The sequence below is a fragment of the Malaclemys terrapin genome, chromosome 1, assembly GCF_027887155.1.
Source record: "Malaclemys terrapin pileata isolate rMalTer1 chromosome 1, rMalTer1.hap1, whole genome shotgun sequence".
Taxonomy (NCBI): Eukaryota; Metazoa; Chordata; order Testudines; family Emydidae; genus Malaclemys; species Malaclemys terrapin.
Genome location: NC_071505.1, coordinates 114529286 through 114557273, shown reverse-complemented (window position 1 = coordinate 114557273; position 27988 = coordinate 114529286). Strand labels below are relative to the sequence as shown.

The 27988-nt window shown below is 44.0% G+C and overlaps 1 protein-coding gene across 5 annotated transcripts in view; it reads left to right on the top strand.

The window, feature by feature from the left end:
- LMO3 (LIM domain only 3) overlaps positions 1 to 27988 on the top strand; it is an 82844-nt gene that overhangs the window by 39247 nt on the left and 15609 nt on the right. The window lies entirely within an intron of this gene.

Sequence of the window (27988 nt, the reverse complement as noted above, 5' to 3'; positions counted from 1 at the left end):
AATACTGTGTACTCTGCAATTCTAGCAGTAACAAACAATAATTTAGGCCTAGTTCAACTACTTTTTTTTTTTTTTTTTTTAAGCTGTATCCTTTCGCTCACAAGAAGTATAAGCCCGGCTAAAATGGCCCCCAAAAGATAGGAATGTATCTAAATCTTGATACAAGTATCTTCAGACCATCCTGGGATTGAAATCATGACGGGTTTGTCTGTCAGCTTCCCAGAACCATCGGTGGTTCTGGGGTGAAAGCAGTGAGTCTCTTTACCGGACTCTGAACAGGTCTTGGTAATAGATTATCAAATGGCAGAGAGATGGTCTGTGAGAAACGCTTGTAGCTGTGACAGACTAGATACAAATAATGCATGCGCACTTCCACATCTTCCTATACTTTGCAACCTATGCATAGGGGCATCTGGGAAGCAGAATAACACATCCTTAATGTTATAAGGACATGGGGAATTTGTTAGAATGGGAAAAATGCTTTATAGAAAAACAAACAAACAAAGCATCACCCTTGCTCAATAAGGGTCAGCTAATAAGTGTGTTTTTCACTGGAATAGAGCATTGTTGCCTCTTTATTTCTAAGTACAACACGATGGGCGGGGGTGGAGAGGTTCTGAACTCTCACTCTTTGGGTAGGTATACGCTACCTGCCGGATCGGCGGATAGTGATCGATCTATTGGGGAGCGATTATCGCATGTAGTGTAGACGCGATAAATCGATCCCTGATCGCTCTCCCATTGATTGCTGAACTCCAGCTTGGCGAGAGGCAGAAGCAAAGTCGACAGGGGAGCTGCGGCCGTCGATCCTCTGCCACGAGGACATGAAGTAAGTAATTTTAATTCGATCTAAGATGCGTCAACTTCAGCTACGCTATTCTCGTAGCTGAAGTTACGTATCTTAGATCAATTCCCCCACCTCCCAGTGTAGACCAGGCCTTTGTGTGGTAACATAGGTCTGATTCTGGGCACACGGTGAATCCAACCTACTGAAGCCAATGGGACTGTAATCCTTTCGGGGCTAAGGGTTGCAGAACCAGACCCATACTCTTTATTATAATCTTTCAGTAATTAAAGTCTTGAGTGTAATTGATACTCTGTTAATGAACAGCAGTAACAAATCCTAAAAGGGTCTGACTGGGCAGGATAACTGAGAAAGAATAGCTTTTTATAGTATGGGACATAGTGCAGCAAAATGGATCACTGGGAACTTCGGGGGGGAGGGGAAGTCTGTGCACTGAATCTAATGGGGCAGGTTGGACTTCAGTGTAAAATTGCCTGTACAAGAATTGGCTGCACTTGCAAACTGCTTTAGTACTGTAGAGGTGGCCTTCAGTGTGTATCATGTCTTGAATGGTAACTGGTTGTCCTAAATGTCTGCCTGCCCCATGATTACAGCTTCTTGAGCGTCAATTAAAATTAAAAGCAGGAGTGAATTTTTCCTTTCGGTTTTCCCTTTATGTGCCTGTCTGTGATCATGATTCTTTTCATCTTTAAAATCAAAAGCAAGCTATGCACTAAAATTACCACTTTTAATCAATATGAACCACATTTAACCTGAAGAACTTGGTACCTTCCCTCCCCCCTACACACACACCCAGCACCTTAACCAGAACTATTACTTTATAGTCTTACCCCACCTGTCTCAGGGGTGGTTTGTTCCCTTTATAGAGGAGGGAATGGGAAGCTTGATTGAAGTGTCTGTGTGGGAGCCTCTAGGCTTCCACTGATGGTGTCAGAGCCACCAGAAGCTTGCTTGTATCTCAGAGTGAGCTGTTGGTATCTGAACTGGCTTCTCTTTTGAGCTACTGCTATAGCTGCTGGCCACAGTGATTTTTTTTTCTTTTTAGGGGATATCCAACCCTTGTGCTTCAACCAACCTGCTAGAGCATAACTGTCCATAGTGGGGATTTCACACCACCTTCTGAACTATATGCTGCTGACCACTGTTGGAGACCAGATGCCATCTCTGCTCCTATGGCAATGCCTGTACTTCTAGTATATTACACTGGAAATTTACAGGGAGTCTTTCATCAGTACAACTCCGCTTGTGATCAGAGAGCTACTGTAAACAATCCACCAGAGTTTTTACTACTTCCACTAGCACTACCACTGGTGGAGCTGCATGGCTGTCGAGACCTGACCTTTCTTCACACTCCATAGTGGCGGCAGCCAGCCTGTTGGGTGTAGAAGAAATAGGAAGCAGACCCTCACTACCTTCAGCAGTACTACTGCCAGTCTTTGTGGGTTAGAGAAAAGATTAACCCTAGTGGAGGAGAAGAAGAACTACATTTGAGTGGGTGAGGTTGGTCAAGCATCAGAGGAACAATATGTATCAAGCAAGAGTGAGGAGAATAGACGTTGGAGAAGGGGCATGAAGGGGGAGGAGACAAAAATACAAGGAAAGGAGATGGTGGGTGTTTTTTGGTTTCTAAGGAAGAACAATAAAGAGAGAAAACAGAAATGAGAACAGCTGGAGATGGGCAGAATGAGTATAGAGGTGGAAGTAGAGAAATGTGTGGGGAGGGAGTAAAGAAATGTAAGGAGGAGAAAAGCAAGAAATGATCTGCAATTTTAGGTTAACGGATTTTATTTATTTCCATGACAGACATGCTACAGCTCTGAGCTTGCTGGAAAGGGCAAAGATGCTGTCTCGCTCAGTCACTTTACCTTCATACTTCCAGCTACTCTGAAGTCTACTTTAACAACTGGAATATGAAGACAAAAGGCCGGTGCTCTGTTGCCCGGCCCTTTAGTGGAATCATGTGTAGCAGTGAACAATTCCATATAAAATGCTACCATTCTGATTCAGTTATATGTTACATCCAGTGTGCACTGCTGTAAATGACTATGCAAGATACAGGGAAACAGAGAATTGATTTATTTGAAAATTCACCAGAATACACACACCACCTTCTGGCAGCTCTGGCCTCTACAGCCATGAAACCTGCTCTTATTTAGAGAAAATTTTGGTGTAGTAAATCTTTGGAGTGATGGCACCTTTGATAGATCCCAGCACAACTTCTGCAGCAGAGGAGGTTGCTGGTAGCTGAAGAGTCTCCTCCCCACTCTTCCCACACACATTCAAAATAGGCAGGCGTGTGTGTGTGGCGGGGGGGGAGACACAAAATGCCTACAACTGGCCCTATGTCTTTCTCCCATCGTGCTCACTTCTGTTTATATATTTTGCATCTCGTATCACTTTAAATATTTCAGTTTTAAAAAAAAACTAAACTGTTTTCCCTGGGAGCGTGTGCACCTATCCTATTTTCTGCCCACCCCAACCCACACAGAGGGGTGCATGCCATACCATAATAAAGCCAAACAATAGTAACAAAAAATATTGCTATAGTAGACAGCAGTAAACATGGGGCCTATTTAAAGCGACTGTAAAAAAGTTATTGCATTAGTATCATGCTTGTTTTAATGTCATTTGTACCTTGTTAATTTGTATCCCACTCCCCCAGCAAGATTCCTACGGAATATGACATGAATAGTCTCAGGCAGGATGAGCTTTACCTGGTCTCTTGCCTAGGAAGAGAAAGATCTCTTTATTCACCTTTTTCCTGCACTCTTATCATTTCCCATCACTTTAAGCTTGTCTATGCTTGCAGCACTGCCTGCCATGCTGTCTGCCACTGACCATCACAACAGGAAAGGAAGGGATAAGCTGTAATAACAGCTAATCTTTGGTGACTTGAAGTTGTAACTCTGGTAGGAACCAAACAGCATTCCTACTTCTACTATCCCAGAAGGATACCTAGGAACATTGGATTTAATCATACTGGTTCAGTCCATCAAGCCTGGCATCTCAGCTTTTGCAGTGACTAGCCAACATCCAGTACTTCAGAGGAATGGGGGGTGGAAGGGGCTGCGGGAAGGAAGAGAACAGGCCAATTTGTGAAAAGCTATCAGGATTTGTTGGGGTGTGTTTTAAGGGGGTGGAGAATGCTGCTGGGAAGGGAAGATTCTACCCTGATTCCCCACTGTTTACAGCTGATACCCTAAAACATGTCATTTGATGACCCCTATTTTAAAATGTGTAATACACTGCTTACCAGACACCATGTACAGCTAGAGCCAGTTGATGGTTTTCAAACAATTTTTTTTCCAATGGCCTCTCTTTTGAAGTTGACTTTTTTTTTATTTTGATCAACAAAATGTTTATTGAAGCCATGGTCAGAACTGTTAGCGAAGGAGTTACTACTGGTTTCAATAATATTGATACAAGTGTTGTATTTTTAAACAAATGAAAAATGAGATCTTTTCATATTCTGTGGAACAGAAATAATTTCAAGAAATGTCATGAAATTTTAAAAAGTGTTACCTGCTCTAATGTGATGTCTCCTTTGACCGTATGCCCACACTGCAATCAGGCACCTGTGGCTGGCCCATGCCAGTTGACTCAGCTTCTTGGGGCTCGGGCTGTGGGGTTGCTTAATTGCGGTGTAGATGTTCTAGCTCGAGCTGCAGCCTGAGCTCTGGGACCCTCAAACGTTCCAGGGTGCTAGTGCCCGGTCACCAGGCCGACCCCGGATGTTTACATTGCAGTTAAACAGCCCCACAACCTGAGCCCCACGAGCCCAAGTCAGCTGGCATGGGCCAGCCACGGGTTTTTAATTACAGCGCAGATGTACCCTTAGTTGTGCCCCTGAAGCTGCAATAGCCTGCTACTTACCGCTTTCATAGTTCCCCTTTAGCTCACATGGGAGAGGCCTCAATAATCTGTACAGAACGTCTTGGGTTTGTTACCTGCTGATTATTATTATTAGTATTACCATCGTGCCCAGAGGTCCTAATCATATACCAGCATCCTGTTGTTCTAGGTACTAGACAAACATGAAACAAAAGGCAGTTCCTGCCCCAATGGACTTACATAAAGGCACAGTGGTTAGATTGTGCTCCATCGATAACAATTTTTTTGGTCAAAAATTTACTCAGGCCTTTTTAGAAGCTGCCTACGGTACTTGACTATGGCCACCTCTAGCAATGAATTTCACAGGCTGGCCACACAGGCCAATGTATTTCCTTTTCTGTTCAAATTTTACCTGTAGTAAGCTGAGGGGTGAAAACATTATCTACTCCATGTGGTGACAAGAGTACCTGGACTATTGTGAGGCTGGGTTAAATGATGATGCAAGAAGCTAAGAACTGAGCTCTTTTAGAATAGCTGCAAGCCAAGGACTGGGGGCTGGGAACTGCAGAGTTCTAATCCTAGAGGGAATGCATGGGCCCTTGGTACAGTCACTACTGACAAGGAGGATTTTCAAAGGTACAAAGGACAGTTAGGCAACAGCTCTCATTGAAAACTGGTAAGAGTTCAGCACTTAATTTGTACAGTTGAAACCCTTCTGCTGAACTTCTCTGCCTCAGTTTCTCTCTCTCTCTCAGATGAAGGGTCAGGGCTTGTCTACAAGAGGAAATTTCCCAATATAGATATACCCAAATAATTATCCTGCTGTAGTTATACCAGTATAAGTCCCCATGTGGACACTCTCTTTTGGAATCAACCTGATTTTATTCCGGAATAGAATGTCCACATAGGGACTTATCCTGGTTCCACTGCAGCAGGATAATTATTCCAGTAGAGCTAAGTCCGGAAACTGTCCCCTATAGCCCCGCCCTCATGCTTACCTACTTCGCAAGACTGCTTTGAGGATTAGTGAGTTAATATGAGACTATGAAAAGCACCAACTAAAGTGCTTCTTGTTACAGCAGCTTACTTTGAATACTGGCCCAGTTCTTCTGAATACCTGCATTATCCAAAGTGATGTTAACCAAATCTCTTTTTTGTACATATGTGTTTTACTATCAGATAACTAATTATTTCATTTAATCGGTCTCCTGGAATGGAGGGATCCTTTTTCTTTTTTGGTGGGGAGATGAAGTTGGTTCTCTGAGTGGAACAGGTAATGCATAGTTCTGACACTTAGGCACTTTTGCTACTTTTAGGAAACTATGAAGCTGCAATTAGACAATACAAGTAATGCTCTTAAGGGGCACAAGCTACAGTTCTGTAATACATTCCTTTCTTAATGTGACTTGATGTAGATAGAGTGAGGGCCTATCAGGTGTGAAAAGCCCTGCTGCTCCTGGCTTGGAGTGGCCTCTAGACAGTGATTTGGCGACGTCAATCTAGTCATGCTTGATTTCGATACTTAACATGCTAAAGCAGGATTTCTCTACCCCCGATCAACTTCTCAATTAGCAAGCTGCCTTGTGTAACGGCCTTGTTTCACAATCCCTCCGGGCTGCTTCAGGGGTCGTTAGGGTGAGAAAACTCTAGCGCTAGCTCCAGCTCTGGCAAAAGCAAGGGGAGCTCACAGATTTCCTAAACGCATATAACCCTTTTTCAAGTTGTTTGCTTTCATGGGATTGATTCTTGGCACATTAAGAAGCTTAAGGCTTCAGTATCTTCTTTAAACTGCCCACCTTATCGCCTTTACAGCTGACAGTTTCCTGACAGCCTTAGTGTAAGCAGAGATAACTAGTAGGTTAGTGTATGTGAATAGGTATATAAATATATTATATATACTAGTCAGTATTTTCTGGGTGGGGATGAAACTTACAGTGCATGTGGCTTGCGTTAAATAGCAGCTATTATCTGTGGTCACTATTATTTTAACAGCACGCTTTGAGATTTGTATACAAAACACCGATACACAGTTATGTTAAGTGTAAAAAAAAAAAAAAAAAAGGGCAACTATATGTTCTATGCTCCCAAATGTTCTTGGTTCTCTTTATTAGGGAGCAAACTGTTGTTACATTAAATATTCAAACTACATGAAATCTCGAGGGCTTTCCTTTCCCACCGTGTGTTACCAATATTCATGCATATGAAGAACAGTAACCCACATTCAAACGGCACCTTTTTTAATGAGCAATATATGTCAACATGACACTTTCTTATGAAATGCTGCTTTTTAGGTTCTGCCTTTATGGATGCAATAATTGAGATGTTTCTAATGTATGCAGTTGTATTAACCTGCCCATTGTTTGAAATTTTGCTCTCCTCCTAACTTTACGCTATTTATAATGCTTCTAACATTATCCTCCATTCATGATCAGGCTGGTTTAATTAAAAAGTAGCATTTTGCAGAGAAATTAATTACAAATTTGGGTGGGGTTTTTTGTACAGGATTTCCTCAAACAGTCTATGCACGATGGGGGAAAAAAGCATAGTTAAAAAACGTTGTAAACTCTGGCATGTCTGGAAAATGCCAACCATCATAAAGCCTAAACCGCTTATTAGATCAATGAAGAAAGAGGCTGAGTTACTTAGATTTTTTTTTTTTTTTAATTCACAGGTCTGTCCTATTTTCAGTGCAACTTTTTATTGAAATAATTGGGTCAATGGTAGAAAAATATCAGGCAAATGTGTATCTTAATCTGAGTAATATTTTGAAAGCGTGTTTCTAGAACCAACTGTGAACAGTGTGAATACTCATCTTTTGAAAGTGTGATTATTTTTTTAAATTGCCTTTCTCTAATGTTTATATTTTACTTTCATTCTTGGAATAATTTTACGCCAAAGCTGTAATCAGGTTTTGTGTATACACGTTGCTGATATATAGATCTATACACTGCAAATGCATGCAGTATCAGTAAATATACTGTATGCACTACTTCAAAATAGCTTGATGCTTTGATTTGTAACTGTTTAAGGTTTTACTTAAAATTCTAAACACTACACCTAGCATAGCTGTTTCAGTGGAATACTTCAAATAGTAAGTCCTAAAGGTGACACAACAAAGGAAATACCTTGGATACTGCGGCTTTTATTTATAAAGGAAATGCACACATAGTCCAGTGAAGGCAAACGTAACCCAATTCTGTTTCTATAGGAAATTTCTATTAAGAAATTGCTTTACTTCATGAATTTTCAAGCACATTGTTAGAGTTTTATGAACAAAGTGAATTACATGTATTTTGTCTGATGGTTTGATTCCCCTTCCTTTTCTTAATTTCTAAATGTTTCTTTTATAGCAAACATTATTTTAAAAAGACTTTAAAATCTCCCCTTGCTCATCATGTAGCTCTTGCCTTAAAATATTTTTGGGGCGGGGGGGAGGGGAGGATTTCAAATTATAATAAATTTAATTATATTGTACAGTAATGAACACATGGCTCTTTTTCGTGCTGCCTTAAATCTATTTTTAATTCTCCTGCAAGAATGTTTTCCTATTGTTATATACACATGCACACAGAACCCTAGTCTAACTCTGCAAGCAGTTTTCTGTAAAGCAGATGATTTGTATTCCTAATACTATGTCCCTGAAATAATTTCATTCTTGGACAAATGTTTATATCAATGTGAAGCTGCTCAAAATAATATCATAACTGTCATTTTCATAGTATATATCATTCATGGCTTTTAAAGGACTTTTACAAACTGAACTTCTCAGTGACCCCATAATGTGGGTAAGTAAAACCCCATTCACAGATGGGTAAATTGAGGTTCAAAGAGGATGTGATTTGCTCCACGTCACACAGTAAGTTACTGCAGAGACCAGGAAATACTGATCTCTTAGCCCCCTGCTTTAAACACTTTCCCTTTTCCAGAATTTCATTGCTGCTCCATCATGACTGTTTTAATACAAAGCACAATTATATCTACATGTCGGAAGCAACTACTGCCACATTAGGAACAAGAGTTTTTGTCTCCGATCCTGAAACTGCCTCCTGTTCACCTGCAGAGCCCCACTAGGGTGACCAGACGACCGTCCCGATATTTAGGTGTTTGTCCCGTGTCCCGACCGATCTTTGTCCTGACATTTCGCTCCGCCGGCAGGTTTTTTTTGCTCCACCGGCAGCACTCGGCTTTTTTTTCCCCTCCGCCGGCGGACCCCCCTCTTCCCCGCAACCAATGTGTCCCAATATTTTCTTCCTCTCCTCTGGTCACCCTAAGTCCCACTGACATTGCAGGGGCTGTGCACTGGTACATAGATCCACCCATGTGGACGCATTAGTAGGATCAGGGCCTTAGTTGTCCCAATAGCGCCTATCTCCTGTTATGTTTCCCCCTTTTGTGCCTCTCCTTTCCTGAATGCAGTAGCTCAGATTCTCTCACAAGTTCTCCATGAACGGTGATGGTTATGGGCTGGGAGTAATTTATCCCTGCAGCTTTTGCATTCACTTATACATATTTCCAAGCAAAACAAGACATGGAAACCTGATGAGAAGCTTGTGGCTGCACTGCTACTTCCTACCTAAGCATGTCTTTGCCTACAGCACCATGGCATGAAAGAGCCTGCTAATGATTCTTAAATGTTCATTACTGTAGTTCCTCTTTCAGAGTATACGTCTCACCTTGAATGACCCATGTGTTGAATTTTAAATAAGGGAACCTATGATAGTAAGTCTGTCATGGCACTAGACTTTTTTTCCCCCCCTCCAACTCTTAAAAAGCTTTTTATTACAGGACTGCTTAAGGCATTCTTCAATTAGCATGTGCTGTATTGTGGCTGGAACAGCTGTTTACCATTTAATAAAGCATGGCATAATTTATTTTCAGAGTCTAGCAGCCGTCTTTGCTGTTACACCAAGGGAGAGAGACACAGTAGCTACATTGTTCACAGTCACCAGTGAAATAGCTATAGACTCTATTACACGATCTCTTATAACTATTAACTTAATCTCCAACTCCATGTCAAGGTGTGTTTACCTGACAGTCTGTGTGTGGATTTCTTAGCCAGAGATTCTATATTCTCTGTCACCTTCTGGGGAAAATAAAAAATAGCTATATATTACATTCCTCAAGTTAGGCAGCTAATTATCTATATTTATTTTAATTTCAGTCCCTCCTGCACTCTCAGGGGCAAGCTTAATAGGCACCACTTAGGGCTTCACACCTACTTGCCTGAAAAACAATGCAATTGCTATCGCCAATTAAGCCAGTAAGGGCCTGGCCAACTGTGAACTACCCTAGCTATGAGGTTTCTGTCCATCCAATTCCTTCCTTCTCTTTCTACCTCCCTCCTTCAGTCTTTGGCCTGAAAGATATGCCTGCTTCTATTCAGCTGTGTGCCTGGTGAGTCTGAAATGCACCCCAAAATATTTTGTACTTTGAAGCAGGGCTCCAGCTGGTACTGAAGATTCTCGGGTGCGTTGGGTATTGAAGGCACCTAACACTAATGAGCTTGAAAGGAGGATGCCCTCTTACAAAAGGAAGTGCAAGCCTTTTTATAGGCACTGAGTGGAATTCACTCTTTGGGATGAGTGAGCAGGTAGGAGATAGGGAGCAGGGGCGATTTAAATGCAGGTTACCTGCTCTTGAGGCACTTAGAATGGTCCTTGATTTCCTCCTCTTTCCTGTCCCCAAGGCAAAGAGGTAGTCTTTTGGTTCAAGCACTGGCCTGGGACCCGGACTCAGTTCCTGACTCTGCCATGGAAATCCTGTGTGACCTTGGGGAAGTCTTTTAATCTCTCTGTGCCTTTGTTCCCCCTTTGTAAATTGGGGATAATAGTACTGTCCTACCTCCTAGGGTGTTTTCAGGCTACATACATTAATCTTTGTGAGGGTTTCAGATAATGCATATGAGGGTTTTACAAGCAGGCAAATAGACTATGCTGCATTCACTGAGTGTTAAACCTAGCTGGCACTACAATTATAGCCTGTGTAAGTACCACTGTGACCCTTGCATTGCTGAAAATAGAGTAGTGTTCCTCTGCCTCTGACTAACCTCATTTCTTGCACCTCCAAATGATACTGGATGGTGGGAGAAGGGAACTTCTCCGTTGCCATTGACTTTTGTAATTTGAATTGCAGCCCTCAATATGGCCTATAAAGTTGGATACATTCATAGATTCATAGATTCATAGATTCTAGGACTGGAAGGGACCTCGAGAGGTCATCGAGTCCAGTCCCCTGCCCGCATGGCAGGACCAAATACTGCCTAGACCATCCCTAGTAGACATTTATCTAACCTACCCTTAAATATCTCCAGAGACGGAGATTCCACAACCTCCCTAGGCAATTTGTTCCAGTGTTTAACCACCCTGACAGTTAGGAACTTTTTCCTAATGTCCAATCTAGACCTCCCTTGCTGCAGTTTAAACCCATTGTTTCTGGTTCTATCCTTAGAGGCTAAGGTGAACAAGTTCTCTCCCTCCTCCTTATGACACCCTTTTATATACCTGAAAACTGCTATCATGTCCCCTCTCAGTCTTCTCTTTTCCAAACTAAACAAACCCAATTCTTTCAGCCTTCCTTCATAGGTCATGTTCTCAAGACCTTTAATCATTCTTGTTGCTCTTCTTTGGACCCTTTCCAGTTTCTCCACATCTTTTTTAAAATGCGGCGCCCAGAACTGGACACAATACTCCAGCTGAGGCCTAACCAGAGCAGAGTAGAGCGGAAGAATGACTTCTCGTGTCTTGCTCACAACACACCTGTTAATGCATCCCAGAATCATGTTTGCTTTGTTTGCAACAGCATCACACTGTTGACTCATATTTAGCTTGTGGTCCACTATAACCCCTAGATCCCTTTCTGCCGTACTCCTTCCTAGACAGTCTTTTCCCATTCTGTATGTGTGAAATTGATTTTTCCTTCCTAAGTGGAGCACTTTGCATTTGTCTTTGTTAAACTTCATCCTGTTTAACTCAGACCATTTCTCCAATTTGTCCAGATCATTTTGAATTATGACCCTGTCCTCCAAAGTAGTTGCAATCCCTCCCAGTTTGGTATCATCCGCAAACTTAATAAGCGTACTTTCTATGCCAATATCTAAGTCGTTGATGAAGATATTGAACAGAGCCGGTCCCAAAACAGACCCCTGCGGTACCCCACTCGTTACGCCTTTCCAGCAGGATTGGGAACCATTAATAACAACTCTCTGAGTACGATTATCCAGCCAGTTATGCACCCACCTTATAGTAGCCCCATCTAATTTGTATTTGCCTAGTTTATCGATAAGAATATCATGCGAGACCGTATCAAATGCCTTACTAAAGTCTAGGTATACCACATCCACCGCTTCACCCTTATCCACAAGGCTCGTTATCCTATCAAAGAAAGCTATCAGATTGGTTTGACATGATTTGTTCTTCACAAATCCATGCTGGCTATTCCCTATCACCTTACCACCTTCCAAGTGTTGGCAGATGATTTCCTTAATTACTTGCTCCATTATCTTCCCTGGCACAGAAGTTAAACTAACTGGTCTGTAGTTACCTGGGTTGTTTTTAGTTCCCTTTTTATAGATGGGCACTATATTTGCCCTTTTCCAGTCTTCTGGAATCTCTCCCGTCTCCCATGACTTTCCAAAGATAATAGCTAGAGGCTCAGATACCTCCTCTATTAGCTCCTTGAGTATTCTAGGATGCATTTCATCAGGCCCGGGTGACTTGCAGGCATCTAACTTTTCTAAGTGATTTTTAACTTGTTCTTTTTTTATTTTATCCGCTAAACCTACCCCCTTCCCATTAGCATTCACTATGTTAGGCATTCCTTCAGACTTCTCGGTGAAGACCGAAACAAAGAAGTCATTAAGCATCTCTGCCATTTCCAAGTTTCCTGTTACTGTTTCTCCCTCTTCACTAAGCAGTGGGCCTACCCTGTCTTTGGTCTTCCTCTTGCTTCTAATGTATTGATAAAAAGTCTTCTTGTTTCCTTTTATTCCCGTAGCTAGTTTGAGCTCATTTTGTGCCTTTGCCTTTCTAATCTTGCCCCTGCATTCCTGTGTTGTTTGCCTATATTTGTAATCTGTCCTAGTTTCCATTTTTTATATGACTCCTTTTTATTTTTTAGATCGTGCAAGATCTCGTGGTTAAGCCAAGGTGGTCTTTTGCCACATTTTCTATCTTTCCTAACCAGCGGAATAGCTTGCTTTTGGGCCCTTAATAGTGTCCCTTTGAAAAACTGCCAACTCTCCTCAGTTGTTTTTCCCCTCAGTCTTGATTCCCATGGGACCTTACCTATCAGCTCTCTGAGCTTCCCAAAATCTGCCTTCCTGAAATCCATTGTCTCTATTTTGCTGTTCTCCCTTCTACCCTTCCTTAGAATTGCAAAGTCTATGATTTCATGATCACTTTCACCCAGGCTGCCTTCTACTTTCACATTCTCAACGAGTTCCTCCCTATTTGTTAAAATCAAGTCTAGAACAGCTTCCCCCCTAGTAGCTTTTTCAACCTTCTGAAATAAAAAGTTGTCTCCAATGCAGTCCAAGAATTTGTTGGATAGTCTGTTCCCCGCTGTGTTATTTTCCCAACATATATCCGGATAGTTGAAGTCCCCCATCACCACCAAGTCTTGGGCTTTGGATGATTTTGTTAGTTGCTTGAAAAAAGCCTCATCCACCTCTTCCACCTGGTTAGGTGGCCTGTAGTAGACGCCTAGCATGACATCTCCCTTGTTTTTTGCCCCTTTAAGCCTAACCCAGAGACTCTCAACACTTCCGTCTCCTATGTCCATCTCTACCTCTGTCCAAGTGTGTACATTTTTAATATATAAGGCAACACCTCCTCCCTTTTTCCCCTGTCTATCCTTCCTGAGCAAGCTGTACCCATCCACACCAACATTCCAATCATGTGTATTATCCCACCAAGTTTCAGTGATGCCAACAATGTCATAGTTGTATTTATTTATTAGCACTTCCAGTTCTTCCTGCTTATTCCCCATACTTCTCGCATTTGTATATAGGCATCTAAAATACTGGTTTGATCTTTCCTCCCAGTTTTTTCCTGACTCTCCTTTCTCTCTGCCAATATAGCCCACACTCCCTCTTGTTTCCGACTCATTTCCCCGGTCTCCATGTTCCCCACTTACCTGTGGGCTTTGCTCACCTGTCCCCGTCGAACCTAGTTTAAAGCCCTCCTCACTAGGTTAGCCAGTCTGTGTCCGAATAGGGTCTTCCCTCTCCTCGAAAGGTGAACGCCATCTCTGCCTAGCAGTCCTTCCTCGAATAGCATCCCGTGGTCTAGGAAGCCAAAGCCCTCCTGGTGACACCATCTTCGCAGCCAGGCATTCACCTCCATGATGCATCTGTCTCTGCCCGGGCCCCTACCTTTAACAGGAAGAATTGAAGAGAATACCACCTGTGCTCCAAACTCCTTCACCCGTGCTCCCAGAGCCCTGTAGTCACTCTTGATCCGCTCAGTGTCACACCGCGCAGTATCATTTGTGCCCACATGGATGAGTAGCATGGGGTAGTAGTCAGAGGGCCGGATAATCCTCGACAATGCCTCCGTAACGTCTCGGATACGGGCCCCCGGCAGGCAGCATACCTCTCGAGATGAAATGTCAGGGCGACAGATGGGCGCCTCCGTCCCCCTCAGCAGAGAGTCTCCGACCACCACTACCCTACGTTTCCTATTCGCAGTGGTGGCAGCAGACTCTCCAGCCTTAGGGGTACGAGGCTTCTCCTCCTTTACTGTAGGGAGTGATTCCTTCTTTCCTGTATCAAGAAGAGCATAACGGTTACCTATAACCACGGCAGGAGGGTTCGGAGCAAGGGTGGAGCACTGCCTGCTGCCAGAAGTAACCAGCTGCCAGCGTCCACCCTGAGCCATCTCCTCCTCCACCAGTGGTGTATCAGCAGTCCTGTGTACTGGGACAGCTACCTCAGCTGTCTCCACATGGACACTGTCGAGGAATTGCTCGTGGATACGGATGCTCCTCAACCTAGCCGCCTCCTCCTGTAGCTCTCTCACCTGCTGCCTGAGAGATTCCACCAGCAGGCACCTTTCACATTGGATGGTCCCCCCAGCCTGGATATCCGTAAGTGGAAATTGCAAGTTACAGTCTTTGCAAAACCACACCAGGATCTGGGTAGAGGCATCCATGCTTAGGCACTCTGTCTGGCTACAGGCACAGGTGGAGGAGACAGTAGCAGTGCTGGCACAGGTGTTGCGGGTCTTCCTAACCATCGTAAGCCTCCCTCTGTCAAACTCCCGTCTGCAGCCCCCTGTCAGCTGAAAGGGTTGTTTAAGCAAACAGTTAGAATGTAGTTGCTTTATAGGTATTAAGGGGAATCAAGAGAAAACAGATGGAACCGGCAAGGGACCCTCGCCCCCTTCCAAACTCCCTTGCGAAACTCCCTGTTAGCAGCCCCTGGTCGCAAAGCTCCCTGGTCGCTTGTGCGCTGCTTTATAAAGCCCTGGCCTGTATGAATGCCCCGCCCACTGATTAAGGCTCAGCCACTTACCAGAGGCTTCTAGCTTTCAAACCTTCCTTTGAAGCTCACAGCTTCCAACTGCCAGCCACAGCACACGGTCCTTCAAACAACCAAAACAAACAAACAGACTGACAAACACAAGCTCAGCACACAGCAAGTAACCCTCAAACACAAACAAACACACACTACAGACAGTCACTTACCCCAAAAGGTTGCTGTATTGCTCCTCCTTCACCTGGAGAACTCCCTTGCGAAACTCCCTGTTAGCAGCCCCTGTTCGCAAAGCTCCCTGGTCGCTTGTGCGCTGCTTTATAAAGCCCTGGCCTGTATGAATGCCCCGCCCACTGATTAAGGCTCAGCCACTTACCAGAGGCTTCTAGCTTTCAAACCTTCCTTTGAAGCTCACAGCTTCCAACTGCCAGCCACAGCACACGGTCCCCAAAAGGTTGCTGTATTGCTCCTCCTTCACCTGGAGAACTCCCTTGCGAAACTCCCTGTTAGCAGCCCCTGTTCGCAAAGCGAACACATTATTAACACATAATAATTAATGATATAGTGCATGAATAATTGTATAATGCAAAGATATGGGCCTGGATCTAAAACACCTCTCAGGTTTGGGAAGTATGGTTCCAGGCCCATTTCAAATACTAACTGGTACATGGCCTTAAATTTGTTTTTAGATTACTCTATAGTTTGACAGTAGAAATATATCTGTTGAATATCTCCAAATTGCGAGATTCAGTCTGTGCAAGTAGATGAAGTAAAGCATATGTAGAAAGGTGAGGTTTACATAGGGCCTATGTGAGAATAGTTGTAATGTTAATATTGACTTTACCGATAGAAGTTTAAGCATGTCATGATGCGTGAATGGTGGAGCAAAACAGATCCCCAAATACTTTGTGAGGTTGTTTTTAACTTGGCTTTATTTCCAAAATATCAGTGCATGCACCACTGTGCATACGCAATATTATCTTCTTTGTTTTTTAACTGAGATAGGGTGACCAGATGTCCCGATTTTATAGGGACAGTCCCGATTTTGGGGTCTTTTTCTTATATAGGCTCCTATTACTCCCCACCCCGTCCCGATTTTTCACACTTGCTGTCAGGTCACCCTAAACTGAGGCCATGTCTACACTACCACCTATGCCAGCAAAACAAACACCCCCTGAGCAACATAAACTTCACTAGCATATGTGGTAGTGTGCACAGCACTGTGTTGGTGGGAGAGCGACTGGCACTTGTTGAGGAGCTCTCTCCTGTCAGCATAGAGCGGCTACATGACCAATCTTACAGCAGCATTGGTACAGCTGTGCCACTTTAAGCTCACTAGTGTAGACATGGCCTAACTAAATGCGTTTAGAGAAGAGCATGTATCAGGATTTTAAAAAAACAACTAACAGTAAATTTTTCAGAGACCACAGTAAATTAGGCTAGAATCTAAAGCATGTGTTTAATTTAAGATGAAAATTATAGCCGCTGAGTAGGATCCAGTAGGGGCTTTTGGTACCTGAGTGATTTTGGCATAAGCACATTAGTTGGGTGTTTCTCCTCACATGATCAGCAGCAAAACAGTTTTATGTAGGTTTGAGAATTAACACTCCATTGAGACAAATGGCATCGTTTACATCTGCAAGCTGTGTGTCATGCTGTCCACAGACTCAGGAAGGTGGTAGGGCATCCGTTATACTCCATCATGCTTTTAAGGCTTTGCAAAGATAAAGGCTAGAAATACTTGCTAAAATGAAAGCTTGAGGCCTAGTCTATACTTAAAACATTGGTGAAGCTACAGTGCTTGGGTGTGAAAAATCCTCCCCTCTCAGCACAGTAGCTATACCAACCTAACCCCTTAGATGTAGTTAGGTCAATGGAAGAATGCTTCAGCCAACCAAACTAATGTATCTCAGGCACAGCTGGAGCTCCAACAGCTATGGAAAAATCCCTTCTGTCCGTGTAGTCTGTGCCTATACTACAGGCTTTAGAGAAACATAGCTACTGCTCTATAGCTAAATCACTAGCGCCTATAGTGTAGATACAGCTAGTTTTTGGAGCACATTTCTGCAGCAAGTGCCATGAGATACATGGGGTCTGATTATAAAGAATGTAGTTAAAAATCTACAGTATATCATGGATGCATTGTTTCAAGGGTTTTGAAAAACCAGAATTCATCCTTGCTAATCATAGGCTATGTCTACGCTACAGAGCCCCCTCATGCAGACTCAGCCTACGCTGACAGGAGTTTTTCTGCTGTTCTAGGAACACCGCCTCTTCAAACAGTGCTAGCTACATCAACCGAAGCACTCTTCTGTCCGCCTAGCTGCGTCTATACTGGGGTTGTTGTCAGCGTAGCTGAGTACATCAAGGAAATGGTTGTATCACACCTCTGACTGACATTTCTATGCTGGTATAAGTTTTAAGTGCAGACAAGGCCTTATATAGAGAACTATCACATGCAGTTGGTATGGCAAAAGGATGGACTAGGTTTTCTGAAATTCTACAGGGATAGTTCATGGAGAGTGCATTGGCACTCAGGCCAGGTTAGGGTGACCAGATCACCCAAGACAAATATCGGGACATGGGGGGGAGGGCCTGGCGGGGGGCGTGGCCAAAAAAAAAAAAAACCGCCCTTCCTCCACAAGCGCTGTAGGGAGGCCCGGGAGACTCAGGGGAAGCGCGGGGCTGGGGTGAGTAACAGTCCAGCCTGGTCCCTTGCAGGTAGGACTCAGTTGGGTGGTAGGGCGAGGAGGTGGGCGGCCTGCGGGGCCAGGCGGCGGCTGTTCTCACCCCCGGCCAGCGGGACTCGGGAGCAGCCGCTGCTGCAGCTCCCACTGCCGCGGGGGGAGGAAGCGGCCATGGCGCTCCGCGGCTGCAGCTCTGGCGCCCCCGAACCCCCCGAGCCGGGGCCTGCTGCGGGGACCCAGCAGCGCGCACGCTGCGCCCAGCCCCTGGCCAGTCGCGTCTGGGCTCTGCCCAGGTGGTGCTATCCCGCGGCGGCCCCGGAGCGGAGGCATCGGCCGCCCAGCCCCGTTCGTTCCCCTGCGGGACCCGAGCGGGACGGGGGGGGCTGGGGCCTGCTGCCCCCACTCCGGGGCCGCCGCGGGATAGCACCAGCTGGGCAGCAGCCCAGACGCGACTGGCCAGGGGCTGGGCCCAGCGTGCGCACTGCTGGGTCCCTGCAGCAGGCCCCGTCTCGGGGGGTTCGGGGGCGCCAGAGTTGCAGCCGCCGAGCGCCATGGCCGCTTCCTCCCCCGCGGCAGTGGGAGCTGCAGCAGCGGCTGCTCCCGAGTCCCGCTGCCCGGGGGGACAACAACAGTCGCCGCCTGGCCCCGCGAGCCGCCCCCCTTCTCTCCCAACCACCCAACTGAGTCCTGCCTGCTCGGGGCCAGGCCAGACTGTTACTCACCCCGGCCCCACGCTTCCCCTGCGTCTCCCGGGCCTCCCTCCAGCGCTTGCGGAGGGAGGGGGAATGGTGAGCCCGGGGAAGAGGCGGGGATTCGGGGAGGGAGCCAATCGGGGGAGGAGGGGGCGGAGTCGGGGTGGGGGGGGGGGTGCGAGCACTTCCGGGCTCTAGGCTCCGGGCCATTTCCTTGTTTGTCCAGTGTCCCGACCGCATGTCGGTCGGGACGCGGGACAAACAAGGAAATATCGGGACGTCTGGTCACCCTAGGCCAGGTCTGCACACAAAAGTTAAGTCGAACCAGCTACGTTGCTTAGGGATGTGAAAAATCCCTGAGTGATTTCGTGAAGCTGACCTAACCCCCAGTGTAGATGGTGCTAGGTGGACGGAAGAACTCTTCTGTTGACTGAGGGTATGTCTACACTTACCATTTAAAGCGTAAAAAGTCCCTTTTTTTGCGCTAAAATCACAGGAGCATCTACACTTGTTAATGACTTTTTGTGGTGAAACTCAGAAGTTTCACCACAAAAAGAAAACCACCTTCACAAGAGGCATACAGCTCTTCTTTTTGCGCTGTTCTTTTTGCGCTGCTGTGAAAGTGAAGACATGTTCTAGCAGTGTAAACACCTTTTGGCCTCTCCCACAGTTCCAAAAGTGACCACTCTGGCCAGCATCTCCGCTGCTCTGATGCTCGGAAGTCCGCCTCTCCCTCTGTAAGCCCCGGGAAGTTTGAAGCTCCCTTTCCCTTTGTTTGTAGATGTGGCGGGGAAAGCAGCCAGACAGCAGGAGGTTTAAAAAAAAAAAAAAAGCCACAGAAGAAACAAGGAAGTAATGGGGCTCCTGAGACATGAAGCAGGGCAGGACGGGGCACTGAGCAGGGACCCAGAATGCCTTCCGCTCACCCCCCACCTCCCAAGACCTATCGAGAGAGCTGCACTACAGCGCTGCTCTCATCCGCGATGGAAGTGCTGCTAGTGCAGGGGTAGGCAACCTAAGCCACACGTGCCAAAGGCGGCACGCGAGCTGATTTTCAGTGGCACTCACTGCTCGGGTGCTGGCCACCAGTCCAGGGGGCTCTGCATTTTAATTTAATTTTAAATTAAGCTTCTTAAACATTTTAAAAACCTTATTTACTTTACATACAATAATAGTTTAGTTATATGTTACAGACTTATAGAAAGAGACCTTCTAAAAATGTTAAAATGTATTATTGGCACGCGAAACCTTAAATTAGAGTGAATAAATGAAGACTCGGCACATCACTTCTGAAAGGTTGCCGACCCCTGTGCTAGTGTAAACACTCTCTGATGCCTGAGGAATTAAGTGAGTACACAAACCAGCACTTTTCTTTCACTGGTTCCCTATCACTGGTGAAACTTACAACACAAAAACTCTGTAAATGTAGACATACCCTTAGCTACCACTTCTCAGGGAGGTGGATTACCTACACCGACCGGGAGAACCCCTCCTGTCACTGTAGTGAGCATCTACACTGAAGTGCTACAGCAGCTGTGCCGCTATAGCATTTCAAGTGTAGACAAACACTCAGGCCTTGGCTACACTGGCAATTCACAGCGCTGCACTTGCTGCACTCAGGGGTGTGAAAAAACACCCCCCCCCGAGCGCAGCGAGTGCAGCGCTGTAAAGCGCCAGTGTAATCAGCGCCTGCAGCGCTGCACGCTCCCTCGCAGCGCTGCAAGCTACTCCTCTCGGAGAGGCAGCGCTGTGAATCCGCGAGTGTAGCCAAGGCCTTATTCTCCCCACACACTGATCTACCCTGTACTATGCATCTGTGGTGTTCATTTTAAAAAATGACTTTTTTTTTTTTACACTGAATTAGGTACTCGGGTGCCACGCTGTGCGCAGTATAGAAGTGGGGCAAGAAAGAATGTTTTAAATATTGGAGTTTAATTTAGGCGTTATTTTTTACTTGGCCTGCTTATCGTCACTTCAGTTGCTGCCCAAAATACAGTATCAGTGTGTTTTGGAAGTATGTGAAACAGAGCAGTTTCAGCTTAAAACTCATGTCTTCTGAGGTTCAGGGTACAAACCATCCTGCAAATACCTATGCATATGCTTAATTTTAGGCTCAGGAATAGTGCCACTGAAGCCAAAACAGATAATTCATGTACATAGTGTCAAAAGATCAGGGCCAAACTCAACAGACTAAACAAAAAAACACAGTGACTGCATCCTTCACCAACAACTTTTCTGTGGCTTTGAAATGCAACCATAAATCATCCCAGGTTCACTTTAAAAAAAAAAAAAATCACGAACCATGGGACTGATCCTGAGATGCACTGCAACTTGAGCTGAGCTTTGAGTCTGAAACCAAACCCCTAAGCCTTCCAACTCAGAACAGATTGTGTTGTGGAAATTAACACAATTCTAAGGCTGAGTTCCATGTACTGTATGCCTGGGCTTGTTAAAAAGTAAAATAAAAGGTGTTGGGGTGGGAGAGATTCAGTTACCTATTGTAGCTCCTCCACTAAGTTTAAAACACAGCTAAATTATGCAGTGTAGCTAGAACTGCCCACTTTTTAAACAGCATTTTTAACAAGGCAAACAGGGATACAGCCTTGGATTTTAGTAGACCTGTGGCACGGTTCAGGACCATAGTTTTGGCACTCTTTCATCCCACTTATGATATAAGGGACAGGTTTTTCAAATGTTCCACACCCAAAATTGTGGCCAGGGATTTCAAAAGGTACTTAGTATCCACCATCTTCGACTAGGCCTCTTAAGGGCAGATTTTTCGGCGAACAATGTCGGTGTAAGTATAGGCACAGATAGAAATAAATCCAGAAGGGTTTGAAAACTGGTAATTTTTACCTACTGTCAAGAGGTTTTCATTATTTCCCTTTCTATTCTTCCACCAATGCTCCCCCCTTTCCTTTTTTTCCCGAGGTCTCCCTGTTTTCACAGCCATTACTGATCACTAGGGTAAAGTTCAGCTCAAATCTAAGAGCTTAATTCAGTTCAGGTCACGGGGAGTCTTTCCATTGGCTTCAGTGGGTGCTGAATCAGGCAGTATGTGAATAAGCAAGCTGAATTTGAACTCTGTCTCCTTCACCTCCAGGGATGATGCATGGCTTAACTTCAGTGAAAACATGGAGCAGTTTTCTTTTTTCCCTTTGCTAAAAGTACTTTTCATTTTATAGTGACCACTTATACAACTGTACCAGGAAGCTGAGGATGGATGGAGTGAAATACTTTGCACCCCTTGTAAAAACATGGCAAATCTACTTGCTTCAATTTCTGTAAAATTTACTTTGGGAAATTTTCAAAATTGCCTAAGGGGTTTAGGAGTACAATTGAAAATCAATGGGGCTTGTGCTCCTAAATCCTGTATGACACTTTGAAAAGCTCCCCTTAATCCCTTAAACCAGTGCTTCTCAAAGTGGTGGTCCGCGGACCGGCACCGGTCCACGAGCCATCAACTGCCAGTCCGCAGTGAGTTTCCTCATAAGAGCGTCGAATAGGATAATAATATGGCACTGGTCCCTGGCACATTGGGAAAAAAAATTGCCGGTCCTCCACATCAGATAGCTTGAGAAGCACTGCCTTAAACCATCCTCATCATATTAAAATAACATGTCCTTTAAAAAAAATATCTTTTTCCCATGTTTTTAATCTAGAGCCTTAGATTATGAGAGGTAGATAAATTAATTTTTAGGCTCTTTTACATGATATTTTTTTTTGCTTTCCTACAGAGTATATTGTACTGATTACATATTTGCCAAAGGCCAAATTCTGCTTTTCGTTACATACATATACGAAGCTTCTGTTGAAGTCAATGAGCTGGACACATGCATACAAGGAGAGTGGTTGATCATTGATTTCAGTCAGCATATGGTAAAATTTAACATTTTGGGGTGTACTGTTTCCCCACTCTCTGTACAGTAGAATAAGAAAGTGTTTTGTTTTAAATGTGCCAAGTATTCTCTCTCAAAGTTTGTTCAAACAACTCCTCTATGGGGATAATGTAATCTGAGGATTAGGTCCTGTCTTCATTTAACATATGAATAAATTGAGACAGTTTAAGTGAGTTGTCAAAGGTCATTCAGTGGGTTAGTGGCAGATCCAAGCTTAAAACTCAGTTTCTGGCAACCAGCACTGTGCTAATATCACAGACCTCACTTCCTCTTACAAATCCTAGGATACATGGAACTAATTTACCTGATGATGAGGGAAATTTAATACCGTTAACATGCAAGTTAAGTTAGAAATGTGGTGAAATTCAGTGTAATTACAGTAGAACCTCAGAGTTACGAACACCTTGGGAATGGAGGTTGTTCATAACTCTGAAATGTTCAGAATTCTGAACAAAACATTATGGTTGTTTTTTCAAAAGTTTACAACTGAACATCGAGTTAGTACAGCTTTGAATCTTTACTATGCAGAAGAAAAATGCTGCTTTTAACCATCTTAATTTAAATGAAACAAGCACAGAAACAGTTTCCTTGTCAAATCTTTTTTAAAAACTTTTCCTTTTTTTTAGTAGTTTATGTTTAACATAGTCCTGTACTGTATTTGCTTCTCTCTCTCTTTTTATTTTATTTTTTGTCTCTGCTGCTACCTGATTGCATACTTCCAAATGAGGTGTGTGGTTTACCTGTCAGTTAGTAATTTTGGTGTTCATAACTCTGAGGTAACCAGTGCTTAATTTATGCTCGGGTGGCACCTCTAGGCTTGCAGGTCATAGACCCAGCACCTCCGGGCAGTGCTTAACGTGTTCCAGGGCTTACCTGGGACCTTTGGGCTTGCCACGTCAGTTACCAATCCCAGCGCAGGCAGTAGGAGACTCATGCTGGCCACAGAGTATCCTTTCTGCGCTGGGGCTGCAGCCGCCTCGCCCACAGCTTCTGGGAGAAAGTGAGAGCAGGGCCCGATCCTGAACCCCCTTGCGTGAGGGGTGAGGTGCTCTTCCCCCCCTTAAGGGATTCCTCCCCGGCAGGTGCCCCGAGAGGAGAGCGATCCGGGTTCAGATGGCAGGGCCTGCAACCCCTTTGTACAGGAGCAATGGATCGGGCAGGAAGGAAAATTAACACCCCTCCCAGCATTGAGAGAGCAATGGAGATGGGGGGTGGCAGCGCACTGCTGTTCCATGTCCCCTGCCCCATTTGGAAACCAAAGCACCAGCCCCCCTAGGACAATCACACAGGGTGCAGGGGTATGTTTGGGATGGGGTGTAGTCTGGGGGGGTGTATGGGCATAGGCAGGTCAGAGAGTGTGTGTGGAATGGAGGGGTGCATGGGGGCTAGGCAGGGTTGAATGTGTGGGATAGGGGTGCATCAGTGTTTAATTTGTGGCGGGGCTGAGCCCTGGCACCTCTTTCATTACAAATTAAACACTGTACTTAACCTTCAGGTTTCTATTCAGGAAATCCACCAAAGCAGAATCAATAGTATGATACATAATTATGTTGTATCTTATGGGTTTGTTTTTGTGGTGGTGATGCGTGTTGGGCTTTCATTTGTTTTTTGAGCACCATGCTCTACATCCTTCCAGTATTTTGTAAATGAATATTTGTTTGCTTGCAGTCACTGATTGCTACAACACTTGTACTTAATTTCTTAAAATATAGTTTAAACACAGTTTGAGAGGCTGACTCAAAAATTCTAGAGAAAAGCTAGGCTTGTCTAATAAATTCTCTAGTCTAAGGGATATCAGTAAGGACCAACATCATGTCCCCTAGGGATAGCCAGGACAGTGTAACTACATTTTAATATAGAAGGGAGCAGGGGCACTGGAACAAGTTTTATAATGGGGGTGCTGAGAGCCATTGAACCAAACTGTAAACCCTGTATATAATTGAAACCACTTCAAGCCAGAGGGTGCGGCAGTACCACTGATACAGGCAGTACCACTAGTTCCAGCACCAGAGGCTGCTGAGTCTTAACCATTCTAATAACAGCCGAGAAGAAGAACATGAGCGTTGGGTAAAAATGGAGGCAGCGGTATAAATACATGACATTCTTTGGATAAACAAGAGCAGACCTGGGAGTCTGTCTCTCCGTGCATCAGTTTGAACAAGGAGACTGTTAGAAAACAATCATTTCTTTTTAACAGTAACATTCTGAATTCATAAAGTAAAATCTTGTTTCAGTATGCAGTTTCGGGGTGGGGGGAGGGGAAACCAAAAAAGTATGATTTGGAGAGTCTGGTACGTGCTCTCACACAAAGGAGTACCCGAAGGTGGCTGTTGACTGATCTCTTGATGCTTGGGCAGAACTGAGGAGAAAGTCTAACAAATGCATCGTTTTGCAGTAAATTAGATCAGATTTCCGCATCTCCGCACTCAGTCTGTGAGCTGACAGTTCAGTAGAACGTTCCCTTGTAAGGTTCGCCCTCTTAGGAAAAGGGGCAATAATTCATCATTAGGATTTCAGAGTCCAGGTGTAGATGAAAACTGATGGAGCCTCCAGCGAGGCAGGGAAAGTGCACAGAAGAAGAAAATTTTATCTGAAGCCTAATTCCCTGGTTACAGCAGAGAATAATTAAGATAATATTGCTTCAAGAGTTCTTTAATGATTAAAAATCACATATGCAGAATCCATAAATTGGAGGGCAACAGATTGGAAGGATATAGCATCAGAGATCTGTTTTGTGCGCATTGTACAGGAAAGTACACCAGTGGCAGAACAGCAGCCTGGGCAGCCACAGGAGACCGGGCCCATTCCAAGGACTTTGTTTAGATGCAACAAATCATTTGTCTGTTATTAACCCAGAGCTTGTAATTATGCAGATTGCCATAGATTTTCCTGGGCCTGGAAGTGAGATTGAGGGTTGTTCACACTATAGCAGGCAGCTCAGGGCTGGCCATGCATTACTGAACTTGCCACATTTATCATGTTGACTGATGGCAGCAGAAGCAGGTCTCAGGTCCCAGTGGTTAATGTAGTGGGTAATTAACTGTCATTTGCCTAGTAATAGGCTGATGATCAATGGTTTGTGTGGAAACAAATTCTAATCAGGTAGCTGATAAATGCTCAGGGAGCGAGAGCAATTGAAATTGGGGGAAACTATGTCCAGCATTTCAAAATGGCATTGTGGAGTTTTATTATTATTATTATTTATTAATTTATTTATTAATGGGGGGGGGGAACCTATGTTCTTCATATAAACAGCTTTATCCAAAATGAACTGCAGCTAATATTAATCTCACGTGAGTTTGTTTGTGTGTGTGTGAGGGGGAGAATTCACTGTAAAGGAGGCATCCTCTCCTCTGCTTAGTTGAAATTTATAAATAGGTCTGGTGCTTAAAAGTGAAGCAGCTTCCAAGTGGTGCGGTTAGGCCAGAGGAGCGTACAATAAAACCCACACAAAGTGAATTCCAGTGATTTTTCCATTGGTAGGGATGCAAAATGATGGTCCCAAATTGTGTCATCGCACTGCAGCGTGCAAACTATAGTGAACCTCGGGCTTACACAAGTGTTTTATATCGAAAAAGACTTGTCTGTAAATAGTAACACCACATGCGTTTAATCCCCAATCCTTCAAAATAGGTAAGAACATGCTTAACTTTAAATGTGCGAGTGGTCCCACTGAAGTCTTGAGAGTTCCCACTCAGGAGCGCCGCCAGCTTTTTTGCCGCCCTAGGCGACGGAAGGTCCCGCCCCCGAAATACCACCCCCGACAGAGGCAGCGGAAGGTCCTGCCCCCGAAATACCGCCAACAACTGGGGCGGCCGAAGAAGATCCAGCTGTGGCGGTCGCTGCCCCCCAAATGTCGCCTAATGGGTTGGGCCGGCCCTGTTCCCATTGAATTGGATCTCAGGGGAATGGGACTATTTATGTTCTTAAAGTTAAGGGTTTGCTTAAGTGCTTTGCTGTATTGGACACTTAAAGCATAACTTCCTTGTTAATGGGTAGTTCAGTATAATAATATTTCACACTTATGGCTCTTATATAGCATCTTTTGCAACCTGATCTGCATTTCTTGTACACCTCTAACTCTCATTCACCTCCAGGTGGGTGTGTAAGGAATGCAGAATTGGGCCCTTGGTCAGACTGTCTCAACAGTCTTCACACGTATTAAACCTCACAATATTCCTATGAAGTAGGTAGATTTTAGGCCTATTTTACAGATGAGGAACTGAGGTTTGAGTAAAGCCCACCTAGGAAGTCTGTAGCAGAGCTGGGCCTAAGGCTGGAATAGAATGTTTAGAAGGGAACATGGATTAAAAAGCACTGTGTATGTATAATTTTAATCCTAAATTTTAACAGTTAACAGAAAACAAAGTTGACATGGGTTTGAATAATCCAACAGGAGCGGAATAGCACAACACTGCTGATTAAGCCGTGGTGTTCATTATCTCAAAAAACTTCTTCAAATAATGGTAACCAGCACATCAGACAATCCTTGGAAAATGGTTCCGAACTTCAAAATAAACATGCACGTATTTATGCAAAAAGTACATCTTAAGTGGAAGCAGAAGGTATAAGGAATTGGAATTAAGTAGGTTTGTTGGTAACTCGTGAAATTCAGTAAAATGGAAGGATGTGATTAAAAAAGTGCATTCATTTTTATGTTACCAAACTGAATTTTATACAGAGCACCTTTGAATTCATTAGTTTAGAACTGCTTTTAATTTGGCGTTTCCCTTGAGAGCCATTATATTTTTCTGCTGTCAGCCTGATGTTGAGGAAAAAAGAACTGGCAGATGTGGCGTTTTCATCTAGTTTGCTTCATAGTTAAAAACAGCATTAACTGCTATACGCAGGCAGAGCATTACTTTTAATAATCCATCACAACTATTAGGTAGTTTAAATAAAACTTCGTTTCAAAGATTGCTGGTGTGTGTAGCTAAAGTATTTTTTTTCTTGTTCATTATAATCCTCGTATGTTACAAAAGCATGCATACATGTAGGGTTTTTTTTGTAGTGATCTCATTTGAAAAGTTTCAAGAAATCTTTAACAAAGAAAAATCTTTTAAAATTGTTTTTTAAAAATATATTAGGCATTTTTACCAGACATTTCAAATTGTTCTTACAATATATTATACCTCTACTCCTGATGTGGCTATATATAGTTTACAGCCTCATTTACTTTAATGTGCTACCTGAATAACATAATCATAGCTATAACTATGGTAAAGGGTTGTAAGGTGTGTGAACCGCTAATGCTTTCTGACGATTTAAATGACTTGTTCATAAAATGTTCTTTTAATAATAATGGTAAAGCTTTTAGCACTAGATGTCAGAAATGTGGAGAATATTGGCTTTTTTAAGTGTTATTTCTTTTCTAGCTAAAGTGTGTTTTAATAATAAATAGCACTGAGTCCAAGGTTATGTGGCTCTCATATTTACAGTACAATCCAAGTAGAAAGATTCTTACCATATTTCAAACTGGTTGACCTCTGCTTGCATGTGGTTATGTAACTTTCCTAGTGTACTTGTCATTTCCTCATTTGCTTGAACAAGATGTTTCTTTCATTAAGAAAGGTCAGTGGAGTATGTACCAAAGAAGAATATTT